Below are 11,548 nucleotides of genomic sequence, written 5' to 3'. Positions count from 1 at the left end.
ATATTTAGATGTCAGGAAACTTAGCATACTTTCTGCCAGTTACTCTTTTTTTTTTAAATTCTGTTCTTTTATAGAGGAAAACTTATTTATATCGAATTTAAGTTATTTTTATTAGTTTTGTGTGTGTGTGTGTGTGTATGGTTTTTGTGACTGTCTATCCGTACGTCCATATTAAGATAAGAAACAAGCCCTCTCTCTTGTATTGTGGGTGAATTAACGCAGGAAAGCATGCTGTAATGAATATTTTGTTTTAGAGAGTGTTAAGAATGTAAATGTTAGTTTATTGTCCTAGCATTTTATATTCGGGCTGAAAATATCGAAACCTGCCTTTTTACACATTGATGGACCCGTTGGGGAAGTCTGTGAGTTTGAGTTAAATACAAACTCTCTTTATAATCTTGTTTTTTTTATTATTATTATTTGTATTGTTATCATTATAAATCTTCTAAGCCAAGCATTTATTTTAGTTGACATAGATATCTTCGAGGGTGTTACAAACAAAACAAAAAACTTATACCATATCATTTCACCCTTTACTCCACAATGTGCGGACTTCTTTAAGACAAAGTGACTAGATGTTGTGCTTGCAGCCAGTACCACACAAATTTAATGTTGTTAAAGTACAACAAAAAGGTAATCTTTTCAGACACACATTTTGTAGTATCACAAATCTTTATTATTCCTAAGAATGTCATGTTCGCCTACTTGGCAGTAAATCATAAATATTCGCTGACGACGGTATAGTGGAGTTCATGCGTGTCGGTAATTAAGCAAATGATTTTTTTAAACGCGCAAAAAAAAAAAAAAAAAAGAGAGTGTTTTGTGTGACCTATCTAGATGTGTGTGTCTTTGTAATGTGTTTATTTATCCTTTAATAAACTTTTGGACAACCGCTTGAACTTCGACTCACACATGGATCTATATTTCTTGATTACATCATCTTAAATAAGCTCACCCTCTTCTCCCCTAAATAAAAAAAAAACGCTACTATAGACTGGCGTTGGTGTATTTTTTGTTATCTAGTTGTCATTTAGTGAATGATGTGGCGAAAAAATTAAGATATGGTCCGAACCGACCTTAATAAGGCTCTTTTTGGGGCGGGGGGGGGTCGCTACAGAATGTAGTGGTTGCGAACAGATCTAGATCTAGCTAGTGAAAAAGGGGGGATTTCATTACGTCACAATCCGACACCACTTTCGTTGGATAACTTCTGGTTCGCCTGAATGCCAAACGGTTAATCTAGTTAAATTGATGTTGTCGGTAAGAATGCGTTTTGAAGACGAGAAATATCACTTAGACTGCAGTTGTAATCTATTATATACTAGCAGTACCCACCGGCTACGCCCGTTGATTTGTTTTAGAGAACAAAATAAATGTAGAAAAGTGAACCGGAATGTGGCATTCTTCTTCTTCCTTGTTCTCATTGTTATGTTGGAGAGTTCAGATGACTAGACCAATACATGAGATGAACTGCGCAGTGGTTTCCAAATCAGGGAGCTCTCCATATAGTTTTCATTGTATAGGGGTGTTTTAGGGCCAGTGTCTTGTTCGAGCTTCCAGGTAAAGAATGCAGTTTTGAAGGACATGGTCAGCATTTTCCACATGGGTAGATTTCACTGGTTTCAATTTTGAGCTTCCGGAATATATGTTGTCTTAGTCTGTTGTGTCCGGTTCTGAGTCGAAAGATTACACGTTGATCTTGTCGGGATAGCTTATAAATGTGGCATTCAATTGGGGCTTTCGGAAAATGCATTGTTGTCTCGGCCTGAAACTGGTGGTATGAAGAAATGTATTCGGTGTCTAATACCGTACAGTACTTGCTTTAAGTTTACTTACTTACTTACACTTAGATCCCTCGCGCCGTTCGGCGCATTGGGCGGCAGGCTTTCTCCACAAAGATCTGTCACTGGCAATGTCTGAAAACTTTTCCCACCTGGTGTCCACTGCTCTGGGGTATTCCATGATAAATGGCGCCAAGTTATACGAGGACGTCCCTGTTTGCGCTTTCTTTGTATTTGCCTCCATCGCATCGAATGCGTAATGCCTAGAAAATAAATTAAAAAAAAAAAAGCATTGAGTTCAAGGGAAATTCACACCTAACCCTTTTTTTTTAAGTGCGTTTTAATAAAAAAAAAATAATTGGTAAACGTATTTTAAAGTTTTTTTATTTTAATTTTCCGACGGAACAGGGACTATTTATCACTGATGTAAGTCATTTTTTTTTTGGAAGGAAAACTATTTGTGAACATGGAAATGAAGACAATGTTCATTACCGAATCCAAAGCTTTCTTCATAATTGATTAATATGCATACAGTCTTTGATATAATCGTTACATTAGCATTTAATTATTTTATTTGGCTCTAGCTATCTTTCTATTCTTATCGCCAAATTGCTTACAAAAGATTATCTCCCCTTAGCTTAGTAAATATTTTCTTTATATTCTATATAAAATAATCAAACATCAAAATTTTGTTTTATTGATACATGTGTTGTCGTCAAGCACGAGCTTGTATGTAAAATTTTATGACGATTGGAAATGGTCGAAGTTTTTAAAATTTATTTTCTATATATTCTATAATATTAGAACAAAATTAATTATCTATGACTAATTGATTAACTAATTTGTTAATTTTTTAAAAATTGATTCATGTGTTGTCATTGATCACGAGCTTGTAGGTAAAATTTGGTGACGAATGGATGAGTAGAAGTGGTCGAAAAATCGATAGCATAAATCTAAAACCTCCAAGAAACATATGGAGCGAGTTAATGTAAGCGTTGTCAAAAGACGGACGGTTTTGTTTTCTTTCTCACCGATTTGTTGCATATTTTACTCCACAATATGTTACACTCTTCATCCTCTACTTAGTAATTGTTGGTTGATTTCATTTAGGCCTATTTATCTATTTTGTATGTGCTTTTATTATGACTCCCATTTGATTGATTGAATGTGAAAATGTAAAAGGTCTACAGCACTGGAATGCTTGTTTGTTTGTTTTTATATTGCACTTATATCTATTAAAAGTAACTGTGAAAATTTCAGCCTTTTTTTTTATGTGAGCTATTGGGTAGCGACGGCTTGGTTACCTGGTCGTGTGATATGGAGACCATTCGTTATTGAAGGCCTCCACACTGACTTGCGATGTCGCAACATGTGGGCAGTGGAGACCAATTGCTTGTTGCGACGTCGTACAGACCTGTGACGTTGCTGGTAAATGGTCAGGCCTTCTATGACGGCTGATCTCGAACGTATGCGATCTGGACTGCCGTCACGAAGGCTCCGGGCTCAAACCCTTGGCCTCTGGACCGTTGGAGCACCACACAGGATCTGTCAACCTTTTTTTTTCTTCATTCTTCTCTGTCTTTTGCCTTTGATAGAATTTCATTCTGATATTCTTTCTTAAAATATTGAAACCTGCCTGGGTGGACCACTTCGGGGGCCGATTCTGAGTTTAACCTTGTTTTCTTATGGTCTAGTTTTTTGTTGCTTTTTTTTTGCTATTAAAAATACCAATGTGTGTGTGTATGTTTTAATTTCAGTTTCTTAAGAAATAAAATATCGCTGACTTAATTAATTTTGTTTTAATTAGTTAATTATTAATTACTTCGTATTTTTTTTTTAAGTTTTGAACACGTTAATTGAAGTCTGCACTATTATTCTATGATTATTATTTAAAGACTAAAAAAAGGATCTGGGTATATTTTTGAAGTCAAAAGATAATAGATAAAGAGAGTTCAGACTCTGTGTTTCGTTGTTGCTTTTTTAAACCTGTCTAGCAGAATTGTAATCACCCTTGTTAGTTGTGCTAATTTGTCGAGATGGCTGTGTAGCTCTTATGTGATTGCGAGATTCGACATTTCTGATAAACGAGGTCACAAATTTGACTTGAAGTAGCCTGACGTGTTGTTACTAATCTAACTACTCACCACTCCTTAGTGGTGCCTATTGATTGTCCATGTACAGTCGCTATGAAAAAGAGTACAGGAGAATTGTGGATGTCCCTTGTATTTCAGCTCTTTGTTCCAATTATAAATTCAATGAGATGGAAGTAGAATTGGTGTTCTCAGTCTTACATAGATGTGCACGTATTAGCAGTTCAGTTACAACAACAATATCCTTCATGAGATATTGACTACATAACCAACCCATTAGTCGGCTTTCATTTCTTCTGTACCATACCTTTTTTTTTTTTTTGGGAGGTCGCACCTATGTGGATTCTTTTACAACTTTCATACCTACTGTCTCTACCCTTTTACTATTCTTTAGTGTATCCCTGTCAACTCCATTATGTAAAATATCCAAGTTCTCTTTTTTTCCTCACTTGCTTTCTTTTTCAAGTTTGCTTTCGAATAGGCCTTTATTTACTGTTGAAGTTCATCAGGGATGTAAATTTACAATAATAACTCTTTAAAATTTATATTTTGTAATTTTCTAAAAAAAAAAGGTTTGTTATAATTGCGGTGATTTTACTACTGAGACAGGACACTTATGTTATTGTAGTGTTTAGCTGTTTCATGCTCAGTATGAGAATCTGTCTCTTTGTAAACCAATATTTTCATGTTAGCCTCGAGACTCCTAATACAAGTTGTTACACAAAAAAAATGTGTTCACTCATAATGGACCTCATAATATTGATAAAACAACGGGGAAAAACTGTCACGTGATAGCCATTGTGTATTAAAAATTAGATAATAATTTGTATAGAAGAGATAGCGAATCACGTGGTTAAATGTTGTTTGTTTATGATTGGTGAATGAGATCCATTGCTCTTTTAAATAAAACAGTTTTGAAATGTTTTAAACGTGTCTCTCGGGGGTACATCTCATTGTAATGTCTCATTGTAATGTCTGATCGGAATGCAAGTGGCGGAACTTTCAATAGCTTCTATTACGTTGTCAAACTGTATAATGTCTAGATCGGATAAAGTCGGACTTGCCGAGACGGATATGTCGAGTGTGTTGAAATGCGCAGAAGATCTTGGTCTAGGATTTCTGTTGTCTTGTGACATTCGCTGTGGGCGTACAACTAGATTCAAGGATTACAAGACAAAAGAAGACTGTTAGAATTTTGTTAACATAAAATAGTCTCACATACGACTTTTATTTTTGCGGACATTAACATACGTAAGCTGCTAAGTGTTCTTTTTTAAACTTTGTATTGGACTGTAGATCAGGTGAAGGAGGTTTTTTGTTGTTATTGCTGTTTGAATCACTGACATTCAAGGTTTATTCTTCAGTTAATACCTAACAGCTAGCAAGGTTTCTTGTAAGTGTGTGGCCTCAAAACATGGCATCAGAAAAAGAAAAAGTTTCCTATTTTCGCCAGGCTTTAATTCGTCTTTGAATAGTAGGAGAAATACTTAGTGCATTGCGCAGAAAACCAAAAGGTTACTCGAACATTAAAGCCAGCATCGATCGCATTTATTTTTGTCTCATAGTGTAAATCAGTATTGCTAATTCAGTCAAACATGACCAAAACAATGTGCATCTGAGAATCTTAAAATACAATCGCAATGTTAAGCACACGTATGAATCGCTGATCTCAAACCATCATTATTTGTGTATAATATCTATAAAGGTTTTCCTATATGTCTCCAATAAAAGATAACATTGACCATAAATGCGTATAGAATGAAAATATCTACTCATATACAGATTTGATTTGTTTCTTTGCTAGTTTTCAGTGTGTTTGTGTCGACAGGTTGAAAAAAAAATAGTTTGATGGTTTTTCTCCCTGACTAACCTTGGACGTTTCCTGTTGATACTACTGAGAACAGTTATCAGATCAATGTCTTATCGATCAAGTAATGTTAAGGCTGCAGTGTGTTTTTTTTTATTATACCCAACATGCACAGCATGGTTTTCTCGTATCTGGGGGCGGGGAGGGGGGAGGGTACATCTTTTGAGAACCACTACATTAAGCGATGTTATGATTTTACTTTTCCTGATATAAATAGTGGGACAGCTGTTGCATGTTGCTCTTTCCAATGTTTTATTTACAAATGTATTCCAACTAATGAAAACACCTCATTCGGCGTTGAAGAGCCAGTTGGTGACTCAGTTAAAACTCTATGTGAACGGAATTTCCCAAAATCTTGTCCTCGTGTGAGAAGCAAACGAGATCCATACATCCATCCGTTACAGAGAATATCGTGCCACCACTTTTATTTTCTCTTTTTTTAAGGTCTATGATCGATGCTCCTATTTCGAACGGCCTACGCCTTCTTTTAAATCTTGCAACTGATTGTTTATTGAGAGTAGAGTCACGTAATGATTGTTACGCATTTTGACATCATCTAAAACCTATTTGTCTGGGATAGTTTGTTTTTTTCGACACCCAGGCATGTGCCAAAAAAAAAACTAGCTGAAAAGAATAATCTCTTATCACATTATTTAAGATTACTAGATAATAGCCCCTCTCTCTCTCTCTCTCTATCTATCTATTTCTGTCTCTCTCCTCCCCTCTCTCTCTCTCTCTCTCTTCACCCCCTCATTTTATATTAAAAAGACAATGAAACTGATGGGTCATGCTTAATTTTTTGGTTTGTTTTTCACTGGCACTTAGATCTATTTCTGTTTGATTGGACGCTTTAGCCAAGTATCCCTAAAGAATCCGCTTTATTTTCCTATAATTTACAACCACTTATTCTGATAGACACTCATGGAGATCTGCCCTACGTTGAGGATAAGTCTTACGCTGTCATGCTTATCCTTATGTTATACTCATAATGTATCCTCAGACTAACACCCCCGCCCTTTCTCCGTTGGTCTATGTGCCCTTTCATAGATGTTTTCACCTAGCTCGCTACGTTCAATGTTTCACCACTCAGAATCAGCCATGAAGAATGTGGTCATTCTTGTTCCCTTGCTGTATTTTATTGCTTTAAAAAATATCTTTTGAATGTAAACAGGATCTTAAAAGCATGTCAACAACGAGTTCTTTGAATTATTTGATTTGAAAATTGATATTATATGTATTACAAAATATTGGCTCAATTAGATAAGTATCTCTTAATTATTTTGTGTCCCTTAATTGAAGTTTTTATTTTTTAAAATCTCTCTACAGACACACACACACACACACACACACACACACACACACACACACACACACACACACACACACACACACACACACACACACACACACACACACACACACACACACACACACACACACACACACACACACACACACACACACACACACACACACACACACACACACACACACACACACACACACACACACACACACACACACACACACACACACACACACACACACACACACACACACACACACACACACACACACACACACCCTCTACCTTTGTATTCTCTTCTTGTATTCACACACACTCATCATTTTTTTTTCGTAAAAGTAGTGATCGCCATCAACGTTATTGCTCCACCGTGTTAACCCCCCCCCCCCCCGGGGGAATGGTTTCATTATGTTGGGACAAGTTGTATTAAATCAGAGCTATGTATGACTCTGTATGTATGTGTGTGTGAGAGAGAGAGAGCACTCATCGATAAGTATAAACGCTAGAGATATGAAGCAGTCAATGTAGATTGGACAGTGTTTTAAGTGTACATAAAGCTGTATCAGCAAAACACATTTGTAAAGTAATCAAAGTCAACTACAGGTTGTACAGATGTTCATGTCGGAGCTGACATCACTTATGGCAGCGTGTCAGCTAAGGACACACTTTGTTGTCCCAACTTACACACACACGCACGCACGCACGCACGCGCACACACACACATATACATATATGGATCACATATGCAGAAAGAACATATCGCACATTTCAAAATGTTTTTCAATTGTGTTGAGTTTGGTTACTAGCTAACTAGCAAAAGGAGGACGTTTCCTTCGTCCGCCAGGCATTGGCCTAATTTGTGAAAATGTCCGGCTTTTAGTCTGTTGTCTACTGCAATGACACCCAGCAATATGATTTAAACACACAAGCTCATCCATAATTAGAAGTTAATAAAAAGCTTTTTGAGGACCTCCTTCATAAGTACGTAGAATCAAGTCTGTTTAAAAAACAATTGTTTATTAGAACGCTTCAATATAAGGATTTCTCTCCCCTGCTCATTATGTTAACGTTGAAAATGTGTTTTCGCTAATCAACGCACAGTGGAAACAAGCAACAGAAACAAATAGTACTTTTTAAAAACAAAGATTGTCTAAGGGGAAGTACCGCTAGTTACTGCCATTTATCTGAAAATGGCAGGGTTTAGATCACTTTCTGCTATATAAAACAGAATTAATTAATTATTACCAATCGATTAACTAATTGGTTAATTTTGGATTAATTCGTGTATTGTCATCGGCTATGAATAATTATGCATATAATGCCAGGTAGCCTTTAAAGTTTGGGTGGACTCATGGGCTTCTTAAAAATGTCGAAGTTCAAAATCCCAGTTTTCTCTGAGATTTGAACCCACGACTACTCGGTTTAAAAGCTAAGCGCTTTATCACTCAGCCACACGCCCCAGAATCTGTTATAACAATAAGGTGTTGTCTTCGAGTCTGAAGATTAAGGATGATCTCAGTATGTCAGATGACTATGTAGGCAGTGACCTGTCCTTAGGCTCAATGACTACCAGTAACAACAAGCTGTGGAATATAGACTCAGTGCATTACTGTTTCTAAATCTATTAGAATAAAGTGGCTGTTTCAAATATAGATTTGATCTGATCTTCCCCAACCTTAATATGCGCAAAAAGTCTGAAAAAAAAACACATTTTTTTTTGTTTCTTGCATGTCTCTCTAAAATAAAAAAAAAACATTAAAAAACGAGATAAAGGGATTTAGTGTTAACACAAACTCGTAGTGTGCCCTGCGGATCTTGCAGTTCTATTGTAGGGTCATGTAACGCAAAAAAAAAACAACTGGAAATTAAATCAGATGTCACGATATACTCTCCTAACTATTGTTGGGACTTAATGCTTGTCAAGGTGTAATATTAGATCTAGATATGATTTATACAACTACATACGATCTGACCACACAAATCGCAATTATCAAAATAAGTTTGAACTTAGAATCGATAGTACATGAAAAATAATCTAATTTACATTTTCTTAAAAGCCAACATTATCCATGCTCTCTGTCTGTATGTCTGTCTGTCTCTCTTTCACACATACACACTTACGCCTTAGCACATTGCTGCACCATTTTAACAAAACAAAATGTACACAGCGGAAAAGTTATGGTTGAAACTCATACACTACATCTCAATAGAATCAATCTTATATCACAACTGTCTGATCCAGGTAAATGATCAGTGTTAATCAAAGTCTGTCGTCCAATGTTTGGATAGTATTTACATTTGAGATCAATATTACATTAAAGTAGAACAATTATGGCATCGAGACATTAATCTCGGACGTTTTATATAATACTTGAGGTTTTATGGCAGATAACTCCGTTTTGCTCAATTTAAACACGTTCTAGTGGCGATAAATGTCGGATCGAATTGTCAGCGTTATTGCCCTTTTATCTTCCTGCACAGTTTTGGCAAGATACTTTCATTGCCTCTATTCCAAGAACCAGTTCATGTCTCTCCCAGCGCATCTCACAGTTTCTTGTTAGCACCTCAAAAATAATTGGTAGGAAATGCAAGATTTGAACGCCTCGATATCTCTATTCAGTTTCTATTTCCGGTTCTGCAAGACTTTCCATTGTCCTTTTAGATGCTTCTGTACATAAATAGGGACCTTTGTTTGCAGATTGGTAAAACGCTTGGTATCCGAACCAATGATCATGAGTTTGAAACCCGTTGAAGACTGGAATTTTGAACTTCTGGACTTTTTGGACTTGGACATCCTTGATTCGAGTTCATCCAACTGATAGTTGCTGGGCATCTTTGTCGACATTTGGATAGAGCAATCATTAGCGCCAATCTACCTTTAGGTCTGAAAGGAACAACTTGACTTTTGACTTTTCTTTGCGAAGTAGAGTTTCAGAGCGGAGATGCGAGCTAATAACATAGTGTGCTGTGTTTATAGTGCATTTTAATTTAATCTAAGAAAGTGTACGTACGATTATATAATGTATGTCAGTCGTGTATTGTCGACTGTTCACTGTGAGTAAATCAATATTTTACATTTCAGGCAATATATTATACATAATTTTTGCAAGTAGAAATTAAAACCTAAAAGTCCTATGCAGGACTCACGAAAAACAAAATAAAGTTTTATTAGTTGTGAATTGACAAGTTTTTGAGATATTCACAGCCCTACTGGGTCTATGTTTCAAGCCCTACTGGGTCTATATTCCAAGACCGTCTTTTCGAATCAGCTGTTCATTTGGGCACACATGTCTAAAATGTTCAAGATTTATGATTACAATATGATATACAAAATGAGTACAATATAAATAGCTGGGATTCAAGGTAAAGGGAGTGTATGCTTTTTAAAAAAATGTATTGAGCAAACATTCAATTTACATTGTACACTCTACTTGTTGGAAGTTTATTTCCTCAATTTGACTTTAAATGTTATTTATATACTTTGTTATTGGTATATTTCTTACGACTGTTACAATTGTTGGGTATGCCCTATCGTCTATTAAATAACAAGGCTTTCCCTATAATTGGAATTGACTCGATTAAATCATTTATTTACTCAAATAACAAGGTTCTAGTGATTGTTCTCTTCGGAAATATTCTATGATTGTTGTGTTTGTCGTCTTTTGTCTCAGGTTTACTCATTCGCCTAGTTCAGAAGTTCTTTGATGATTGTTTGAGTTGTTCTTTATCATCTGTGAGTAATACCGTTGTTCTCATTGAACTTAGATCTCTACATTCGTGACGAATATGTCCAATGTGTTCTGCTGAGTCAGATGTGTTTCAATGAAGCCAGTCTCAAGTCGATATTGCCCATGGTCTGACCCACTTGTCAGACATGTCCTGATCAGCGTATAAATTAACTAGAAAAAATAATATCAAATGACTAATGTATATCAAGTATGTGCCTTCAAACAGTTGGGATAGAGATTTGCTCATGACATTGTTATATTCTTTAAAAAATAGTTATTAATTATTTATGTCATTTAATTGAACAGTTATTTTGTAAAGATAGTCCTCCCCCCTTTTTCACTTCACCATCAGAGAAAAACGTATTTAGATAATATAGTTAGTCTCCTCTGCCACCCCCTCAAAGAATAAATATTTAGATAATATAGTTAGTCTCCTCTGCCACCCCCTCAAAGAATAAATATTTAGATAATATAGTTAGTCTCCCCCCCCCCTCAGATAAAAACGTATTTAGATAATATAGTCTCCTCTGCCACCCCCTCAAAAATTTTTTTAGATAATATAGTTACTCCCACCCCCACCACCACCTCACAGAAAAAAAGTATTCAGATAATATAGTTAGTCTCCCCTCCCACCCCCACCACCACCTCACAGAAAAACGTATTTAGATAATATAATGCTAATCAGAATCCGAGGATGTGTTCCTATATTACAAAAATGTACCAAGCTATTTTGTTGATGTTGATGGTGCTGTTATGGTTGACAAAAGTAATTTCAT

At 35.9% G+C, this 11,548-nt stretch overlaps 1 protein-coding gene across 1 annotated transcript in view; it reads left to right on the top strand.

Moving 5' to 3' along the window:
* LOC106073444 (phospholipase D1-like) overlaps positions 1-11,548 on the top strand; it is a 79,356-nt gene that overhangs the window by 12,661 nt on the left and 55,147 nt on the right. The gene's annotated exons all lie outside the window — the stretch shown is intronic.

This window comes from Biomphalaria glabrata, chromosome 6 (genome assembly GCF_947242115.1).
Source record: "Biomphalaria glabrata chromosome 6, xgBioGlab47.1, whole genome shotgun sequence".
NCBI lineage: Eukaryota > Metazoa > Mollusca > Gastropoda > Planorbidae > Biomphalaria > Biomphalaria glabrata.
Note: the sequence above shows the minus strand (reverse complement) of the source record. Positions and strands in the feature narration are given on the sequence as shown.